Below are 19,562 nucleotides of genomic sequence, written 5' to 3' on the forward strand. Positions count from 1 at the left end.
AGCAGCTCCACAGGTATTAACACAGAACAATCTCAAAGAATAAGTGGAAAAAACAAAGTATGGAAAAGCATCTATCCGCACAAACTCATAGACTCACACACACGAGGCCACCCAATGGACATGAAGGGAGCGCCCTGGAACTCAGCACTGGGGGACAAGAGCCAAGGCTTCCTGTGCCAGCCCACAGAGAAAACCTTGTTTTCAATAGAAACTCGAGCATAAAGACTAAAGTGGAAAAAAAAAATTAAAAAAAAACTGTGGGAAGACAAACAGTATAGCTTTGGCCATCACAGCAGGGGTGATCTACCCCATTACCACAACTCTCAACAGTCCAAAGCAGAGGAATTTTTGCTTTCTCCTATTTGATCTGAAAACCCTAGGCCAGCAAGGCCCACACACATACACCTGTCCAACTGCTGGGGTTACTTCCATGTTCCCTAGGCTGACCTGACGCACACCCTGGAAGTGTCCCCTGGAAGCATTCCTCACTGTGCTCACAGCAGAGCAGACCTCGAGTCCCGAGAAGCTGGCCTCTCTGAGGGCATCAGAAGTTCTGAGGTGGGGCCCAGACACACTGTGCACTTCAGCGTTCCCTCTGGGCAGAGAACACCCACACACAGGGGTGCACAGGCCAGCACCCTGGACCACACAGAGCTGGTGAAAGTTTGCCCGCAAGCAGCCTCCGTGGCCTCCTCCACCACAAAATCACTCTTAAATCTGAGCAAATTAACAATGACTCACCAATACCACCTGACACCTGGTTCATATTTAAATATCCATGTGTCCTCAAAACACTTTAATTGAGGTGTAACTGACAGGTACTTCAAAACTTTTTTTAAAGCTCTTCTGTCCTCTCCCTCCAAACCAGGACCCAAGCAAGGCTTCCTCACTGCCTGTGGTCACTAACACGCATTACACATCAGCACAGGACTTCCTTGGTGCTCCAGGGGTTGGGAGTCCACCTGCCAGTGCGGGGGTCACAGGTTCAATCCCTGGTCCAGGAAGATCCCACATGCCACGGGGCAGCTAAGCCCACAGGTCACAACTACTGAAGCCCAAGCACCTAGGACCCGTGATCCTCAGCAATGGAAGCCACCGCAATGAGAAGCCTGTGCACCTCAACTAGAGAATAGCTCCTGCTCGCCACAGCTAGAAAAAGCCCATGCGCAGCAACAAACATCCAGCGCAGCCATAAATAAATAAATAAAAATTCTAAAAAACATCAGCACAGCTCACAGATAATACCAACCACAGCATCAGTGACACTGAGTTCACCACCTGGCTGAGGTGGGACCACAGGTCTTTCTACTAGAATGACCACAAGTCCTTCTGCAACCTAGAAGTCATCAGTGGGGTGGCCTTTTGTCAGTACTTGAATATTTTGAACCAAAAATTTTACCCATAATGGTAAAAACATTTAATCCAACTCTAATCCAGACTTTCAACCAAACGTCCAGTTAACAGGAAACACAGGACAAAGGAAGAACAAGTCAGACCCCAGAGCTAGACAACTCAAGGATGTTCTTCCATCTATGGATGACTGATCTGGCTTCAGGAGTAAGAAACAAACAGGGTGCCTGATGCTAAAGACCCTAAAGGAAAGGTGTAAACACAGCTTGGGGTCAGCCAGGACCTAAGTAGGGCCCCCACAAGCCGTGCTATAGCCCACAGCACTAAACAGCTCAACACATTGGTGAGGGTGAGATGTCAGAAGGTCTCCCTCTTGTTTCCAAATTGCCAGGCAGTGTACACACCCCACAGACAAAGCCAACAGGACAAACTGTTAACAAGAGTTGAATCCAGACGGTAGCACATGGGTGATCACTGTACTCTTCCTGACTCTGTATATTTCTGAAAATTTTCATACTCAAAAATTGGAGCAATGGGACTCCCTAGTGGTCCAGTGGCTAAGATTCTGTGCTCCCAATGCAAGGGGCCTGGGTTCAATCCCTGGTCAGGGAACTAGACCCCACATGCTACAACTACAGCCCAGTGCTACCAAACAAATAAATAAAAATTTTTAATTGAAGGAAAAATTGAAAACATTTTTTTTTCCCACTCAAGTTTGCTGAACTTAATAATAGGTACTTACAAAATCAACTAAAAGTACTCGTTAAACTGGGTATCAGATGATACGGAATTGTTTATTCTGTTAAGTATGGCAAAGGTAACATGATTGTGTGAGCAACTGGCCTAAATGAAGTTATTATGGACCTGTAGTTTGCTTTAAAATACTTCAACAACATAATAATTAAGCAAATATGGCAAAATGCTGTTAAATCTAAATGATACATACAGGATATTTATTTTACCATTCTGTCCTCCTTTTAAAAAAAGTGCTCCTTTAAAAAAAAAAAGTGTTACTGGTGCAGCTGCTGTGGAAAACACTCTGGCAGTTCCTCAGAAGTTAGACACAGAACCTCCGTGTGATCCACCAATCCCACTTCTGGGTGTGCACCCAAAGAACTGAAAGCAGGAACCTAAACCAGCATTTGCACACCCACGTTCACAGCAGCACTATTCAGAACAGCCAAAACATGGAAACCTAACTGGCCATCAACAGCGAAATGGAGAAACAAAATGTGCTCTATACATACAACTCAGCCTTTACAAAGGAGGAAGTGACGCCACAACAGAGACAAACCATGCAAACATCATGCTAAGGAGAAGAAGCCAGGCACAAAGGGTTAAGTACGCAGAGTCCACGTCCAGGGCCCTCTAGACAAGTCAGTTTCATAGAGGTGGGGGAAGGGAAGCTGGGACAGTCTCCGTGAGTGAAGGTAAAGGAGTTCTGAAACAGTAGTAATGGTCAAATGACACTGTTGATGTACTTAATGCCACTGATTTGGACATTTCAAAATGGTTAAAATGGTCAATTTTATGTTATTTTATCACAATAAGTGAAGTGAAGTCATTCAGTTGTGTCCGACTCTGCGATCCAATGGACTGTAACCTACCATGCTCCTCTGTCCATGGGATTTTCCAGGTAAGTGTACTGGAGTGGGTTGCCATTTCCTTCTCCAGAGGATCTTCCCAACCCAGGGATCGAACCTGGGTCTCCCGCATTGTAGACAGATGCTCTACCATCTGAACCACCAGGGAAGTCTTATCACAATAAAAATTTTTTAAAAACCGAAGGATGAGACTACTTTGGCCACCTGATGCAAAGAGCTGACTCACTGGAAAAGACCCTGATGCTGGGAAACATTGAGGGCAGGAGGAGAAGGAGGCAACAGAGGATGAGATGGTTGGATGGCATCACCCACTCAATGGATATGTATTTCAGCAAACTCCAGGAGATAGTGAAGGACAGGGAAGCCTAGCTCGCCATGCGGTCAGGAAGAGTTGGATACAACTTAGCAACTGAACAACAACAACAAAGGATGAGAAAAGTTGAAGAACATATAGATCGAGATAACAGCCCCCAACTCTACACCAAAGAGTGCCTAGAGAGGACTCCATCTAAAATTGAACAAGTGAAAAGCAAAACCAACACAGCAGGCAAGAGCTTTCTAAGCTGCTTCCAGAAAGCACAGGTCAGTGTCAAGGCACCTAAGACGAGGGCCACCCCTCCTAATGAGCCTGTTTCTACTACATCTTCCCTGAGCCCACACACCAAACAAAAAGTTCTCACCCACAAGTAAGAAGCATTAAGCTTTCTTAATGGCGAGGACCTGGACTGACTGGCTTCCCAGGAAGTGGGAGACTGTGGGTACAGAGCTAGAATTCCCTTCTCTCTCCAACCTGCCTTTCTCTTCCTTCACCCACGTGCTGTCAGAGCACTGGTGACAATATATCTTTGAATATTATTAGCTGTGCTCCATGGGAAAACAGGTCCCATGACTGATAAATTTTAAATCTTAAAAATTAGACCTTATATTTGTTTTTTTGGTGTTTTCTTCTATCTCCAATTTATTATGGCTTCGAGAGAAACCAAGGGAAGGGGGAAATGGCTTACTGTGGGGAGTGCTCAGTAAATTGGTTCTGCACCCGCCTCTACAGGAACAGTCTCCATCGGGACGCCACAGACAGGGCACAGCAGTAGTAGCCGGGTGCTCACCCACCCAGCCTGGACGTGGGTTCTGGGAAGGAGCACACAGAAGGCCCTCTGGACTGGCAGTCCCCAAGCCTCGAGGACCTTACCTTTACAGTCATGTCTGACAAAACTGGAGGGCACATGTGAACAAACACCCTAATGGACACTGACTGCAAAAATGAGAGAGGGATAGACAAAAACTGGAAGGCAAGTAAAACCGAAGTGTTGAAGTTGGTTTTTCTTTTGAAATCCCTCAAATCTGTCTAAAATTAAGATATCCTATCCCAAACACCTCAGTAAAAAATAAAGGCCCTACACCCTTAACCAACCTGATGCCTTCAGCCCACACATGAACCTTCCCCACAAGTCGTCAGGGCCTGGCTGCCACCGGAGGCAACCTGGACGTCCTGCCCCAACAAGCAGCACCCCAGCGGGGGGACAGGCACGCACTGGTGGGGCTGCCCCTGCCTCACGCCCGCTCCACAGCGGGCTGCTGGAGAGTGGTGCTCACACACCCCCACTCCTGGTAAAGTCTGCCAACAACCAGCAGCTGCTTCCTACCTTTGTCATCACCAATTCTGGATAAGTAGTGAAAAACCCTCACTATAACGCTAACCTCAAAGCACCACCCCTCAGCAGAATGAAGCCTTGATTATTCCGAAGTTCTCCAGGACGAGGTGATCTGGAAAGCTCACCATGCCTGAACTGAGACATCTCACAGTGACATACCTGGGCACCAACATCAACGATCCCAAGCAGGTAAGCATCCCACTACTGGCACAGACACCACGTGCCCTGCTCCCCACGTGTCCCCCACCCAACAGTCAGGCCCTGGAGACTCAGTCCTAAAGGGTTTTAGCTGCAGATAATTGACCTCGGGAAAGTGCAGGGCCACAAGAAGGCAGGTTTGTTCCCGCATAAAACAAATATGACCCGAAATAAAAAATATCCTACTACTCAAAAAAAAAAAAATCCTACTACTCAAAGTGACTTTTAATGAAACTGAAGGCTATTTAAAGCAGCCAACTTCCCTAGATTCATCAGCACTTAATACTTGCTTCTGTATAACCTCAACTTATAAACTGTGTTTACCCTGTTATATTTTTAAGCAAATACAGGTACAGATATAGTAACAAGGACAGGCTCAAAGCAGTCCCCAGGTGGGCAGCAGGCAGGCTCGCCCTCTGCACTCCCACGACTAGATCTTGTAGCCAACTTTGGTATTTTTTTCATTTTACTGAAAAATAACTGACTTAGATTACTATATAAATTGAAGGTGTACAGCATGATGGTCTGATTAACAGACACTGTGAAATGATTACACTAGGTTCAGCTGACGTCCATCTTCTCATTAGACACAAACAAACAAAGAAAAGGAAAACACCCTCTCCTTTCCCTGAAGACTCTCAGGACTTCCTCTCCCGGGTGTGGCACACCACACCCAGAACTCAGCTGTCTCACAACTGGGTTTGTACCTCTGACCACCTTCCTCTAGTTCCCCTCTCCCCTCCTCTGTCTCTTTTCTGTGACTTCAGGGTTTTGTTTTCTTTTGTTTTAGGTCCCACAGAAAAGTGGCTCATACAGCATTTGTCTTTCTCTGACTGATTTCACTTACATAACACCCTCAAGGTCCATCCATGTTGCTGCAAATAACAGGCTTGCCTCATTTTTATGGCTGAGTAATACTCCATTGGATATCTATACTACATTTCCCTTATTCATTTATCTATTAACAGATACTTAAGTTGTTTCTCTATCTTAGCTACTGAAAATAATGCTTCAGTGAACATGGAGGTGCATATATCTTTTCAAAGCAGTATTTTCATTCTCTTAGGATAAATACATAAGTGTGAAGCTGTTGGATCATACAATCGTTCTATTTTTAATTTTTTGAGGAACCATCACACTGTTTCCATGGTGGCTGTACCAGTTTACATTCCTACCAACACTTGTTAGCTGTCTTGTTGATAACAGCCCACTCTGACAGGTGTGAGGTGATAGCTCACTGTCGTTTGGATTTGCAATTCCCTTGATTATTCGTGATGCTGAGTACCTTTTCATATACCTGTTGGCCATTCATATACTTTCTTTGGGGCAATCTCTACTCAGGTCCCTTGGCCATTTTTTTTTTTTTTTTTTAGTGGTTTGAACAACAGAGGTTTATTGTCTTAGTTCTGGAAACTAGAAGCCCAAGATCAAAAAGTTGGTGGGGCCAGGACCTTCCGTCTCCTAACTTTTGGCTGTGGCACCATAAGCATAACATTCACATGCTCCTCTCTCTATGTACATGTCTGTCTCTGTGAACAAATGTTCACATTTTATGAGGACATTAGTCAGAAAGTCCTTGGCCATTTTTTAAATTGCACTATTTGTTTTTTTGCTATTGAGTTGTATGAGTTCTTTCTGTATTTTGGGTATTAACTCCCTATCAAATACATGGTTTACAAGTATTTTCTCCCAATTCCATACATTTTCTTTTCACTTTGATAATAGTTTTCTTTTTAAATTAAACTAAATTATTAACATAAATTTGCTAACATCTAGAATTAACTTGACTTTTACATTTTACATCCCCAAAGAGTAGTTTTCATTACTTAATCAGTCTGTAACATTTGCAAAATAGGCCCCTGGGGATGAAACCAGCCAGCACCACCTCGCCCACGCAGCACAGGGAGCCTTTGGGCAAGCAATCTGGTGTGCTCTCCCTACAAGGGCCAGGACAGCCTTTTTTCCCTTCTGATGCAGGGACAATACCTGGAGACTCTACTACTAGACAGCATCAACTATTAACAATGAGGGCTTACTTCTCTGAACTACAGGCTAGGTTTCCAAGTCAAACTGGAAATTCATTTAATTCAAGGGAGAAAGTCTTGTGAGCAGAGTCTCATCTGTGTGACTTAGCTCTAAATCTTACAGGTGATTAGTTGTATTTTCAGCAGTAAAGCCACAGTTTAGGGAATGTAGCCACTAACGACAGTCATCTACATGAGAAGTTTAGAAGGTACCTTAGCTTTCGGTAAGGACATGAGTCCTAACCAACTCTCAGGTCACTGCCCTGTAAACACCCAGACAGGCCACGCAGGAAATAAACTCGTCAACATTAATCTGTTTGCTACAAATCTCTCTGCCTCCTTTAGAGGCCCACAACCCACTTCCAGCCTCCACTGGGAGGACAGAAGCTGCCATTTCCAAACTCGCAAAGCTTGGCCCCTTAGCACAGACACCTGGCACCCCTGCAGCTGGTATTTGCTGCCGTGAGGACTTCAGCCTGCAAGCAGCTCAGTAAGAAGAGTCTGTGCAGGGGAGCACAGATTGCTTCCTTAGCTTAAAACCAAGAGCCCAAACATGGACTTCAGCCCCACTTGCAAACACTTGGAAACCAAGTAGCCTTTGCCCGTTTAGGAGCTTTTATAAATGAGGTTTAACGAATACCAACTTACAGGTGTTAGTAGAGCAAGTCACTAGCAGGGTGTGCAGCTGCAGTGACACCAAGGCTGCAGCAGTCTGTGTAGCCTCAAGTCTCCAAGGACATTTACATCTTAAAATCACAGGATATTCCTTTCCTGTCTGCATTTTTTTTTTTAAGTTATTTTTACAGAACCCTCTTCGCTGAAAGCCCAACCCTCAAAAGCAGCCCTGGATAAACAAAGAAATAGTGCCAAGCCTGCCTCGGGGAGGGTGAGAAAAGGCCAGAGGGCACCGGCCGCCTGAGCCCCCGCCCACCCCAGCCCCACTTCTGTGCTGATGCGCAGTCATCATCACTGCAGTTAGTTCGGAAGCAACGAGGAAGACGAGTTCTCTCCCTGCAGTGAGCAGCAGCTGTCAGCCAGCAGAGGTGAAATGCTTTACTGTCATGGAGGGGTGGTGACACAGGGCCCTGGCAGAGCACGGAGAGCTTAAGTGAGAATGAACACAAAGCCAAGCACCTCGCAGCTGAGCAGCCCAAAACGTCCACTTCTGCAACTGCGATGAGACTGTGAGCATTTCAGAGCCCTGCCAGAAACAGTACAGCCTACACAGACCATCCCCCGCTGAAGGCTCCCAGCCAGACGCCCTGAGTGTCACTGCTGCCCCGCCCACGGTCAGACCAAAGGACGAAGTCCTTGTGACACGGCACATGACCAGCGTGCTGTGACAGAGCAGGACAGAGGCTCTGTTCTGATGGCGTGAAGCCAACCAACCGCGCCTACTCTCACGCAAGCAGGCCCCCACACAGCCTCAAAGCACATGAGCTCCAAGCAGAGAAATGAGGATCTCCTGCCAGGTGCCACGCCTTTCTCAGCCGAGAGCCTAACTTTTAACATCGATCTTTTGGGCAAACACTGGCTAAGCATCTAATCCTACGTGCATAACATGTGCACACAACTATGAGAGACACAAAGCAGACAGCATCCAAGAGAAGCCTAAGATAGGGGTGGTCTTTCTCCTCTGGATGCATCCACATCTCCACCGCAGGCTGCTTCTCCAGCTCCTCCTACCCAGACCCAGAGCTACTCTGCTGGGCCTGCAGTTGAACGTATGGGACAAAAGAGGTGTTCGAGCCAATCACAGGCTTCTGGGGAGCGGCCCACTCCTCCCCGCACGGGTCCAGCACCAGAGACAGGGCACCTGGGTCTGTCACAGCTCCACAGTCAGGACACCTTCCATAAACATGGTCATCAGTCTCAGGCGACCCTCAAGTATCAACAACTTGTCAGCAAACACCATCCTGCCCACACAGCCCACTTTCAAGATTCCTGGATGCTCTGAGGACCGCTTTATGATGGGAGGCCCTCCCTGTCCCCTGAGCGGCCTCAGGCCAGGATCCAGCAGACACACTTCACTCCTCGATCACTTTCCCAGAACGGCATCTCTGCCATGTATGTGAACTCAGGCATCATTCCTACAGCAAAATCTCAACCCCATCATCCATCTCTTCCTGGTCATCATCACATACTTTTCCCCAGAAAATGGTGTTCCCACTTTCCCTAACAGTGTCTCTTCCACTGAGACCTTTTTAAACCTGATATTCATCCCAAAGCAAAGGACAGCAGGGGGACAAGAACAGCCAGAAGATGAGGCAGGGCCTCTCGTGAGCAGTGGCCACCTGGCCACTCTCCCTCCACCCGAGCCCTAGATGCTGCCTTCTCCCGGCCCCGGATCTAGGCACGGGGTGCTCACTGCCAAGCCTTCTGCCCACCAGGCACTGGTGTTTCTCTAGCCTCTCTGACACCACCCACGCCCCGCGTGGTCTCCGCCTCCCCATGTCCATCAGCAAGGCCCTCGTCCCCAGAACACACATTCAGACCGCGCTCTGCTTTCCTGGCTTCGGCCACTACCGGCTCCTTCATGGGCTCCGGGCTGTCCTCATGTTACCACCCACGCTGCCTGCCTTTGCCCAGAGCCTTCTGACTCTGCTGCTGCCCCTGCTCTGCGCACCCAGAGCGCTTCCTCCAGCACACCTCCCAGAGCTCGCAGTGCCCTGGCCCCTGCGGGCAGCTCCGGCCCCACATCCTCCTTCCTCTCCCTGCATCTACCACGCAGTCCTGCACACAGCGAGCAACCAATGAACATCTGACTACACCAGTGGAACGTGGGGAAAGCTGTCTGTCCAGTCTCAGAGGCCCCTCCCTAAGACGTGTACTCACCCCAGTTCCCAACTGTCCTCCCAATCCACAGCAGGCCACATTCAGAAAAACCAGAAGTCAGCTACACGACTGCCGATACACAGTGGCTTTACACAGCACCAAATGGGTGAATGGTTATGACGACGGAAAAACAAAGACTGTACTCTTCACGAGTGCCAAGGTCATGAAAAACAAGGAAAGACTGAAAAACTGTTACAGACAGGAGGAGACTAAGGAGACATGCAACTAAATGCCATGTGGGATCCTGGAGAAGGAAAAGGACATTAGTGGGAAGTGAGTGAAATCTAAATGCATCAGGGATTGAATTAACAGCATAACGTATCAATGCTAATTTCTTAGCTTTGCCAACTTTAACACTGCTATGTAAGATGTTAATAACAGAGGACCTGGGTAAAGAATATAAAGGAACTCTCTATTATGTCTGCAACTTTTCTGTATATCTAAAATTATTCCAAAAAAGACAGTTTATTTAAAACAAAAACTTGGGACTTCCCAGCAGTCCAGTGGTTAAGACCATGCTTTCACTGCAAGGGGCACATGATGGATCCCTGGTCAGGAAACTAAAATACTGCATGCCAAGTGACGCAGCCAAAAAAATAAGACATTTAATTTTTAAAATGAAATTAAATTTTTTAAATAAAATTTTAAAATAAAACTGTACTTTATACAGAATGTGCATTTCCACCATACCCTGTCAATGCCAAACTACACTAGCTGACCAATGAGAGAGAGCTCTGAGAGAGATCAACCAAGAGAGCTCTGATGAATCGAGGCCAAGTGCCAGAGCCTACTGCACACTGACCTGACCCAACCTCACCTGTAAGGACAGCATCTAAGGACTCTAAGCCTAGTGTGGTCAGCAGAGTAACTCCCCCAAAGAGGTCCACACCCTGGCACCTCTAGGCATCTCAGGCTAGTAATCAGCAGACAGGGGACTGACTACCATGGATGATTCTGGTCAGCCCAACATAATCACAGGGGTCTTTAAAAGTGGAAGACGGAGGCAGAAGACAGTCAGAAGAGGATGTGACTTTGGAATAAGGTCAGAGAGATGCAAGGTTGCCAGCTTTAAAGATAGAGGAAGGGGCCATGTGAAGAGCCTCCAAAAGATGAAGAGGCAAGGAAATGAAGTCTCCCTGGAACTGGCAAAAGCAACCAACCCTTGTAAGCCTCTGGTCATTTGTTACACAATGACAGAAAATAAGCAGTGACAGCACTGAAATGGAAAACTCACAAGTGCTTCTCCAAACCCTTAGACCGTGTTTCCCCCACCCTTCACAGCCTCCTGAGTCACCCCTCCACCCCTCTTCCGGGTCCCACCTCCCTCCAGCCAACAGACTTGGAGGCTTAGAAGAAAAACATCAAGGAAAAGGAGATGCTATGGGTTAAATTCTAAGAGATTTTCTCCCCAACTTTTTTAAATTGCACTGTGCCATTAAAAAACTTTTTTAAAAAGATTAGTTATTGCTTAAACATACTCTTTAAAAATCAGTCATCTGATGAGAACCCAGATTCAGCAGAATCAGATCTAATCACTTTACCAAAGAAAAACAAAGTTCACATGTACCTCATTAAGGTCATATCTGCTGAAATCACTCAGGATATGAGTGAAAGCACATGTTACCTTTCTAAGCTTCATATTAAATGATAAGACACTTCAAAGATCACCTTTCCCAAGTATTAGGGAAAATTTTTCCCCATAAGAAAACATTCTAAGTTTAAGCATATTTCATATATTAATCTCTAAACTCAAAAACTTCAAATTCTAGATGGACTCTTCTCAAGGTAATGGAAATATGTATGTAGGTAAGCTAAAGTTAAATATATTAGGAGCCAATCATACAACTCCGGCAAAGAAAGAATTCTCAAAGTCTAGAAATTCCTTGAAAACAGAATCACCTTGAGGGCTAGAATTTCTGACCCCTAAGGCTGGCCATTCTCCTCTGTAAGCATCCAAAAGGGTAAGATTTGTTATAAAATGTTCTGTACATCCTTTAATTAGTCAGGCGTTTTAGTAATTTTTTTTTTTTTTTTAGTTAATTCCTTCAAGAGTGGTGTCTTGGGGTTTTGTTGAGTTTTTATTTTTACTTCCTGTTTTACAGGATGTAAAACCGCACTTAGAAACACACTAGCAAGGCTTAATTTCTTAAGAGTAATAAGGTTCTCCACTGCATTTCTCATGCTCTCTGTTTTAGGTTAAGTTTACACAATATAGCCATAATATCTTCAAGTCTACATTTTCACCCTAAATTAAACGAAAGTTTTACTTTGCTGGATATGAATGAAGTAAAAAAGAAAAAACAAAATCACTATAACTTTAGCCCAAACCTTATGAACCAAGCACCTTCCGGCAATGTCTTCATTATTTAGTAACATTCATTATTCCAGCACATTCACATTCTAGGTCTGAAGACGACCATTGAAAGGGGAAGAAGACAGGACACTCACTACTGACGAGCTGAGAACAATCTACTTGCTTTATTTTAGATGAAAAATAATCTCTGATATCAGAAAGTTATTAGGCATTTACAAATTAAATTTCAATCCCAGTTCTCTTTTTTTTTCCCCCCAGCTCTTCTTAAACGTCACCTTTTTTAGTTGAACAAGTAGCTGGAGAAGAAAGGATTTTATGAATTTTACTTAACCTTGACCAATAAAACACTTCTTTTTCCATCTAAATGATCAAAAATGTTTTTAATTGAGAAAAGGCCAACATTATGTCATGATGAGGCACACACTGGTTTCTTTACAAGTGGAAAAAGAACACCTACAGATTTTCAGGATAATAAATAATTCACTGCACAGATGCCAAGGGCAGGACTGGACATGCGGGTCTTGCCCAGCCAGCAAGCACTCTGTAACTCAGACAGCACTGCTCACCTCAATACTAGCCGGGGTGGGCTTCCCAGAAGCCGTACTCTGCAACAGGATTTTCAGTCATTTCAGCCCTTCAAATATCAGAGCTATATTAATAAGCCAGACTTATTTTATTTTCACACTGAAAACCCCCTTAACTGTTTACTCACAGGATCATAGTTGGAACTGACGGTTTTCTCAAGTTCTAGAATGATGTCTTTAGTTTCAAAAACAACCAATCCCCCTCACCTAAAATGTTAAAACCACACAAACCTAAACCTACTGTTATCTAAACCAAGAACTCAAGTCTTTATCACCCAAATTATGTCCACAATTAGGATTTTCAATAACAACCTTTTCCCAAGTCCATAACAGGTTCATTTTTTAAACTTTATAGAAACATAAACCACACACAACCCTATTTTTGTGCATTTCTCCCCAAAGAGATTTTTTTTCCTTCATTAAAATACCAAAATTGAGCAGGGAGATAAGGGATAAAAGTAAAGGGGGCTGACTCCATTCTGGAGAATTTATATTGCTTTGGCCTTTTTTATTACAACTGCTCAGGAAGTTTAAAACTAAATCAAAAGATGCTAAACCTTTCAAAAGACTCCACTATGACATTAAACACTGTTGACATGACACATGAGCAGCACCAGCAGCAAAGTACACCTGGCCAGCCTGACTGTGGCCCCAACACAGCAGTCCTACCAAAACTGCTTTCACAGAGAACATTCTTCTTCTTCCACAAAGACAACCTTCCTTCAATTACGGACATTTTCCTTTGTCTCTTGTTTTGTGCCAACTGTAAAAGCCATGCCCCCCACCTTCCTCTAGATTGTAAAGGTAAACTTGTAATGATAACAAATGAGAAAACAGCTAAGATGTACCTAGCATAATTTCTAGTCAGTCAAATAAATGTTCATAATCCTAAGTTTGTCCTTTCAAAATTACTCTAATACTTCCATACACAGTCCTTAAACAATTCAACAAATACTTCTTGAGCCAATTCTATGACCATGGTCATTCCTAGCCTGCAACTCGGATGACAAAGAGACCATGACTACCTTTATTAAGCTTACAGCCCTGCTATCACGGGGCACATACAAACCAATCACATCTGATCAACTGTATCAAGTTCTACGTGGCTATTACAAGGTGGGGTTATAAGAAGACTCTATGAGGAAGCATATTTAACTAACACCCAAAGGCTGAGCAGGGGTTATCTTAGAGGTTTTGGAGTGGGGGCAAGTAGGGAAGACTTGCAAGGGAGACGATAATGGATACTCAGCAAGACCCTGGTCCAGGCAGAGGGTCACCTAGGAAATGAAAGGCCAATGGAGCCAAAGCATCAGGAGTTGAAAAGACCTGAGTGAAGTGTGTGTGTGGGGGGGGGGGGGGGGGGGGCAGGGAGGGGGGTTCACACAATCAGGGTTAGACTGATTAATAATCATCTGGGACACTTTTCATAAAAATGCTTGTAGTTCTAGCATATACATAAAACACTAAATAAATAACACACTATTTGGGCTTCCCTGGTAGCTCAGTGGTAAAAAATCGGCCTGCCAATGCAGGAGACATGTCATCCCTGGTCCAGAGAGATCCCAAGAGCCAAGGAGCAACTAAGCCCCTGCACCACAACTTCTGAGCCTACAGGCCGCAACTACTGAAGCCTGGGCCCCTAAAGTCGGTGCTCCACAACAAGAGAAGCCAATTCGATGGGAAGTTTTCGAACTGCAGCTGGAGAAAAGGTCCACGTAGCAATGAAGACGCAGCACAGTCATATATATAAAAAAGAAAAAAAAAATTTGGCCCAAAAGTGAATTTGAAGGAAATTCTAAATATGGAGAAGGAGGAATGGGAGTTAAGAAAAGCACAGAAGAATGCTAACAAAAACATACATTTATGTACACAGCTGAGCCTGACTGGCTTAAAAGATATCAAGACTAACATCCATCAAACAACAACAACAAAACCACTTGGAATAGAAACATCTCTACCAGAATTAACAAAGTAGGTGTTAAAGTGGATCCTTTCCTAAGCCTTTTTAAAAAGGTTTTCTAACTGCCTGCATTCCAGGTACCAGGGATTGACCCTTTTTTCCCCCGTATAGCTTTAAGATAAAACTGGAAAAGTTGAACTGCAAAGAAATTCCATTTGAAATTCAAATTAAGAGAACACACATGAAAACATTTCAAGACAGTTTAACTTTCAGTTATTTGCGTTCACTTATTTTTTCTGTAAGTTTACCAAACTGCCGAGCTCAATCCCCAAAGAGCACTGACTGAACAATAGTGAACTGACACGGTGCACAGCCAGACAAGCAGAGCAGCTTCAGTCTCACCTATTAACTAGCGAGTATTTTGCTATTAAAGGAAGTTCATCCATTACACTTTCATTTGAGACATGAAGGGACTTACACAGGATAATGGACAGATCAAAACACTTATTTTGGCAACAAATGACGATTATGCCCTGAACCAGCATTTACTGACACTCTCTAATTATGTTATTTAATTGATGATGGGCTCAGTGCCATCCTATGCAAAGTAACTCCTCTCTCATACTGGGTGAAATGTAACCTTACTATGTCAAATGTACTTAAAAACTCAAGGATCACAAAGCATCTTGACAAATACTCTTCAATACAAATAGCATAGTTTCTTTAATTCTATGTGTAGAAAGTTCTACTTGTCACTGTATCAACACTGTAATTAGAGCTGAGATGACAGCCACTGGTCCCAAGCAGCCCATCTGGTTTGGAGAGATGAAAGGCCTGCTGTGCGGTGTGATTATCACGGCAGGGCCCGCAGCACACCCAGAGAAAAACATCCAACAGTGGCAACCCAGAGGTACAACTGCAAAGGAGGAATTCATGATTACGTGACACCTTTAAAAACAAACTTCTGGTAAATCCTGTTATGTGCATTTTCCCACAATAAAAAAAAAAAAAAAACTTAGAAGAAAAAGAGCTTTTCCAAGTTCCAAATCTGGGTCAAATTTGGCACTATCTTTGGGCAGCTTTTTAACTAACTCAGGAGGCACGCACAAAGAACAGAGGAAAATGTCACAGCAACTTGGTCTTTGTTTCCTCTGTCCAGAGAGCCAGCCTATCAAAGGCGAGCCTGCTCCTGAGCGTGACACCACAGAGGGCGGACAACAGCTGAATGGAGGGCGGGGGACCAAGGGTCACAATCTAGGTTGAGCAAGATGTGTTCCCTTTTTCTTCTCTAAGGACAGTTTCAAAGTAATACCAGAGTACTTGTGCAATCATCCTCAAAAGACACAAACAGAACTCAGGTCCTCCAGGATGGCAACACTGAGGAAGAGCAATCAAGGTCCTACAGAGAGCAAATGCAGTCTCAGGGTCTCTGATTTAGAACTATCCAAGTTATGCCATTGACTGGGTCTGCAGGAACCAAAAATAGTAACTGTTTCAATGGCACTTTTTCCACAAGCAGAATCATCTTACATCTTTTGGCTAAGAGCATTTCATCACCGCCCCCCCACCACCAAAGGATCAGAATAGTCTTAAGTTTTGCAATTCAACAACTGCATACACTCTCACTCCTCAGTGGAGAAGGAATGTGAAGGATATTGCGCAAGTCACTTCAGAAGACCCTCTCACCATATAAGAAAGTCTGAAATTTGACTATGGAGAAATTCTTGCAAACGAACATAAAGCTTCTCATAGCCTATAGAAACCATGAAACCTAAGCCTGCTGCATCTGAACTGCTAGAAAGAAAATGGTTCTGAGAGCACGGAGCCCTTTAGGCCAGCTTAATCTTCCAAAACTCTTCGGAAGTTGGGATAGGAAACACAACAGAAGCAGAAAACCTTGACAGGACAACAAGAGCAGCCCCCAGAAAAATTAAGACTCCCCGCAAAACGCCAGAGATACAAGACTCAACACAATCCCTCTTTGAGAGGGGACTGAAACCATGTGGCAGGGCCAACCCTACATACACACTCACACATACACACACACACACATATACACACACACTCTCACAGCTACCGCCCTGCCAGGGGATGATGAAATGAGGAACGGAAATTAACATTTCAGGCAACGTCTCACATTGTTCCTTGAGGCCAAGGGCTGCTGCTGGTGCAGCCGCCGCCGCCGCTTCCCTCCCACCCGCCCCCAGTCCCGCCTACCCTCCCCCCGAAACACCCCCGCGCCGCTGCCCCGCATTCCTGCCCCTCCGCGGGCCCACGCGCCTCCCGCGGCCCCAGCGCCCCCTCTCCCTCCAGGGCCCCGGCTCTCCCGCCCCCTCCGGCTTGGAGCCCGAAGCCGCCTGCTCCCATTTCAAAACAGCGATAATAATAGGGACGCTGGGAATAACAACTACAGCCCACACCGCGAAAGCGCCCCTCCCGCGGGTCAGAGGTCGGCGCCCAGCTCTCCAGGTGCCCGGGGCCCTCCGCAGCGCCAGAACGGCCTTTCAAGGTTGCCTGGGCCCCCCAGGCCCGCCTGGAACGTTCAACGGCCCCCCATCTGCCCCTGGCGCTGCCCCGAGACCCCTAGGTCCCCAGGCCCAGCCGAAGCGTCCCGTCGGCCCCTCGGGCTTCCCAGGCTCACTCAGAGCCCACCCTCAGCCGCCTACGAGCTCCCCCCGCCAGGCCTGCCCCGAGCCCCTGTCGGCTCCTCAGAACCCCTGAAGACCCCCGTCGGCCCCTGCCCGCCCACAGTCCATCCTCTGCCCCCCAAGGCTGCCCGAGACCCCTGTAACCGCCCCCCGCCAAGGCCCCAGGCCCGCCAAGAGCTCCTCGTCGGCCCTCTGGGCCCTCCAGGCCCACCCCGAGCCCACCCTAGCCCTCGTCTGCCCCTCAGGCCAGCCTGGAGTCTCTCGTCAGCCCCCGGCCCCCAAGTCCGCCCGAAGGCCACCGCCGACCCGCCCGGCTGCCCCCCACAGGCCCACCTGAATCCCCCCACAAGTCCGTCCGGAGACCCAGAGCGCCGTCACCACTGCCCCGGACCCCGGACCCCGGACCCCAGGCCCGCAGGAGCCCGCCGCGCTGCTCCGCTCGGCGCGCAAGGCCTGCAGGCCGCGAGGCCGCCCCACGGCCGCCCCGAACCCCGCGCGGCCGCGGCTCTCACCGGCTCCGGCTCCGACTCCGGCTCCGGCTCTGGCCCGCGGCTCAGCGGCGGCGCGCGGGCGAGGCCATGCAGCCCCGGCCCGTCACCGGCCCGCGGCCCGAGCGGGAAGGCGGCGCGGGCTCCGAGCGCCGGCGAGGCGGGCGGAGACGAGCCCGCCCTCGGGCGGCGCCGCGGCGGTCGGGCTCTCACTGAGGGGGCGTCGGGCCGCGCGCTCGGTGGCGCCTCCCCGCTTGGGGCCCTCGCTCCATCGCGCTCCGGCTCGGGCGGCCTCTGGCTCCGGGACCCGGCGGCGGCTGCGGCGGCGCCGGCAGCATGAGACGTTACCTCCCATTGGCCCGCTGTATCCGCCACCACCATTGGTCCGCCGAGTTCGGGCACAGGGATGCTTACGTCACGGCGTCGGGGAGGAAGTGAGCCTGGGGCCAAGGGAGACGGCGAGATTGACAGTATCTGTGAAGGGCTGGGGCGGGACCAGAAGGACGTCCGGGGTCGGATTGGACAAGGTCGTGCGTCCAGGCGCAAGAGTCACTGAGGTAGCGAGAAGCTGGATTGGCTATGTATTTCGCACATGGGGCGGGTCTTTGGGCCTCAGGCATGACGATTGGCCTTTTCAAGTGCCGGAAGCGGCGAAGGGAACTGTCGGGAGCGGGTCTGGGCGGAAGGCGCTAGAAGGCGCGGTGTGGCGGGCCGCCCACTGGTAGGGAGGCACGCCCGCGAGTGCAGGGCCGGGGAGGGGGCGGTTGGTGCTCTGTCAGCTCACACCCAGACCATTCTGCTCTGGTTGCACCTGCTGCTGGCGCAGGGACGCTTGACCACCGTCCACCGACCGAGTTGCCTCTCAGATCTGCTTTTTTAAAGGGAACGAAGATCCTTCAAGCCGCGCGGCGGGGCCAAAGAGAAAAACACTGACTTCAACCAAATAGGGAATTAAAATTAGGAAATATGAATAAGGAGGCAGTTTGCCTAGAAGTAATCTGAGAACATACTAAAGCAAAAGCAAAGTGAAGTTCCACAGAAGCAGAACTTATGAATAAAAATATACAGTAGCGAAAAGAAGTGCAGAGAAAAGGAAAGAATGAAACCTTTGAACACATTAATTCACAAATGTTTACTGAGTGTCTGTTACCGGCCAGGCACTAAATCAGGCACTGAAAACGAGCTGGAACGGCGGCTCTATCTACCAGCATGTGGTTTCTCACCATGGAGGGAAGACACACGTTCGTTGAATAGTCATACAAGTACCTAATTACAGGCTGTGATAAGTGCTTTGAAAGAGAAGTATAGGGAGTTATGAAGGAATACTGAGTGAAAATCAGGTCTAGTCTGGGCAGTGGCTTGACACTTAAGGTGCTGCCAGAAGGCTGAAGAAGTAAGAGTAAGATGTGGTGGAGAACATCCAGTAAGGTGGCTTCTAGCCACATGTGACAAGCACTGGAAATGTGGCAAGTCCAGGTTGACATGTGCTGTGAATATAAAATATCGGATTTCGAAGGTGTGGTGTGAAGAAAGTAATGTAAAATGTAAATAAGTAAATCTTTGTATTTATTACATGTGGTGTGTGAGCTTAGTCACTCACCCTTTGCAACCCTATGGACTGTAGCCCACCAGGCTCCTCAATCCATGGGCTTCTCCAGGCAAGAATACTGCAATGAGTTGCCATGCCATGCCCTGCTCCAAGGGATCTTCCCAACCTAGGGATAGAACCCACATCTCCTGCATTACAGGCAGATTCTTTATTGCTGAACCACTGGGGCAGCCCTACTATATGTGGAAATGATAGTGTTTGGGACAATTGCATTAAAATATAGTGTTAACGTTAATTAAATCTTTTTTCTTTTTAATTGTAGCCACTTGGGAATTTTAAATGACATCCTGGCTGCATTCCATTTCTGTTGGACCACCCTGGGCAAAGGGACAGCCTAACCTATGTCCTTAAGGTGC

The 19,562-nt window shown here is 47.2% G+C and overlaps 1 protein-coding gene across 4 annotated transcripts in view; it reads right to left on the reverse strand.

Moving 5' to 3' along the window:
- ANKRD11 (ankyrin repeat domain containing 11) overlaps window positions 1-17,744 on the reverse strand; it is a 119,413-nt gene extending 101,669 nt beyond the window's left edge. For 2 of the 4 annotated variants that reach the window (XM_061138373.1, XM_061138375.1), the window contains exon 1: window positions 17,622-17,744. The gene's annotated coding sequence lies outside the window, so the exon portion shown is untranslated. The remainder of the gene's footprint in view (window positions 1-17,621) is intronic. The other 2 variants (XM_061138372.1, XM_061138377.1) reach the window with 1 other exon arrangement.
- Window positions 17,745-19,562: the final 1,818 nt, after the last annotated feature.

Source organism: Dama dama, chromosome 4 (assembly GCF_033118175.1).
Source record: "Dama dama isolate Ldn47 chromosome 4, ASM3311817v1, whole genome shotgun sequence".
In the NCBI taxonomy this organism is placed as follows: domain Eukaryota; kingdom Metazoa; phylum Chordata; class Mammalia; order Artiodactyla; family Cervidae; genus Dama; species Dama dama.